Below are 2,311 nucleotides of genomic sequence, written 5' to 3' on the forward strand. Positions count from 1 at the left end.
TCTCTCTCTCTCTCTCTCTCTCTCTCTCTCTCTCTCTCTCTCTCTTACCCGCTCATGACCTGCATGGTAAATAATGAAATGCCCGATAGGTCATTTCCCTCTACCGAGCCCTCGACGCTATTTCCATCGTCGTTGTCCTGCCGCCCGTGCCCGTGTGTATATGATTGGCAGAGAAGAAATGAAAATATGTGAAGTTATAAATGTGGAACTTAATTGGTGAGTAACGCACGAGTTAAAGGTTGCGGTGAATAAATCCCCGAGGATTTTATTGCAATGCGGTGTGTGGACCCAGGTGAAAAATGAGCGTCAGCTGCAGCAGACGTATTTAGTTCTATTTTATTCTGCGCCAGTGAATCGATGGCAACAGCGCATCGCTTATATTTTGAACTTAGCGTTGTGGGGATCAACCTCTATGTCACTAATTTTGCACATCTTTAGCGACAGCAGTAACAGCGATAACTATCCACAATAATAACAGTAACTGTCATTATCAACTGTTTACTTCTCTGGACACGCAATGTAACGTCGTGGCGAAAGAAAAATGTGTCCAAATGGGGCGAATGCTGCGAATTATTCGCTGTGAATTGAAACGCGGTCACGCCATGAACTTATTGTTGGGCCGGCCTGGGATGGGAGCGGAGCGCAGCGCACCGCTGTGTCCCGCACTTTCTGTTGCTGGTGGTGTTGCCGCTGCTGCTGCTGCTGCTGCTCAAACTAAGCAAAGGCCTTGGCCCGCTGACAGCATTTCTTTTTCTCGTTATCTCTTAGTTTGTTTTCTAGGTCTAGGCAAACGAATTAAAAACAAACAAAAAACGACGCATGACATCTGATAAAAAATGTGTCCGATTTGCGTTGTACTGTGAAAAATATCATCGCAAACTTACGACAATTCATGGAATATTTTCCCGTAGCCCTTACGAGTATTTTTCACAGTGCTATAAGACGCATGTGTAAACCGTCAACTACCGTTACAGATTTCGTTTAGTTATTGACCAGGTTACTTTTAGCACGCGCGTCGCTCTTATTTAAAATTTTATGTTCTCCTTTTAGTAAATCACACCAAATAGTGAGGGACCACTTTTTTTTTTCCTCATTTCTCTCTTGTTCACGGCCATGAGCCATACTGCATTATTGACGAGTTACATGCCTGTCTGAATGCGACGATTGTCGCTTTCGAACCAAACGCTCCAAACGCTCAGTCCTTGTCGGCGCTCCCTCTACATTCGCTAACCCCGCCCAGCCCCCTCTCGCCTCTCCTCGGGGGACCGGACCGCATGGCGCATCAGCTTATCAGCTTATCCAGCCCGGTGGGTTGGCTGGGGGCGGCCGGGGGGCGGCGGTGTTGGTGCAGGTAAAGCAGTCATCATATTGGCCAGAGAGGACGAGGTAATCCTTTGATGTCTGCGCCATCGCCGGCTGCTGTAAAGACGCTAGGATTAGGGTGTTCATCGCCCGATAGCTGCGGGATGTCTCATCGGTTATTCTGGGCATCCGGTGAGTCGTTAGTCCCGATACTCGCAACCCGCGTACCACCCCTGCCTACCAGGAATTACAATTATTTTTTTATTTTTTCTAAAGGATTAAAAAACGATAAGGGCGGTTGCAACGTCGAGGAATACAGATGACCGTACCGTTTACGTCAGCGGCCGCCGGGGCGCGCCGGGGGCTGGGCAGCCATTGGCCGGAGGCCCCCCGGTCAAGCGGGTGCAATCCATTCGTGGGAAGTTCTGCGTCATGTCGATACCGACTTATGCAATATGCTACACCCACCAGGCATTTCTATGGTAATTTTACATAGCCGGCCTATGACCCTGCCGAAGGGATGGCACACACCACGCTTGTTATTTCGCTTTGAGTTCCTTAGACGGAGCTGTGTCTGTATTACGAAGAATTAGGATGTAGCCTAACACAAATAAGGACCTAGAGGCAGCCATATCTTAAACGTCGAAGAACAGTTGTTCGTAAGAAACTTACAGTGTTGACTGGGGTGATTTATTATTGTAGCAGGTGGCTGATTAACTCTGCGCTCTGTAGAACTTGTACCGCACGCATTCGTGCGGGTGGGCTTGCTTATTATTCCTGTCCACGGTCCTTACTGACAGCGTGAACGATTATGCATCCCGCCCGCACGTAGGAATTCCGAGGAATTCGATACAGCATAACTATACAAAAGTGCGCAGGGTAAGTCAGTCACCTGGCAATTTTTCGGGACCACCTCTGATCATTAAAATGTTTGTTGTTAGCCTTTTTTTTTACATGCGCTGAAGTACACACTGTAAAAAGTTTTCGTGATTTTACGAAAAAAAGTGTT

At 47.7% G+C, this 2,311-nt stretch overlaps 1 protein-coding gene across 1 annotated transcript in view; it reads left to right on the top strand.

Annotated features, from left to right (window-relative positions):
- The window catches only part of LOC113204209 (probable GH family 25 lysozyme 3), an 85,523-nt gene that overhangs the window by 80,635 nt on the left and 2,577 nt on the right, over positions 1-2,311 (top strand). The window lies entirely within an intron of this gene.

The sequence above is a fragment of the Frankliniella occidentalis genome, unplaced genomic scaffold, assembly GCF_000697945.3.
Source record: "Frankliniella occidentalis isolate FOCC.00 unplaced genomic scaffold, Focc_3.1 Scaffold76, whole genome shotgun sequence".
Lineage (NCBI taxonomy): Eukaryota > Metazoa > Arthropoda > Insecta > Thysanoptera > Thripidae > Frankliniella > Frankliniella occidentalis.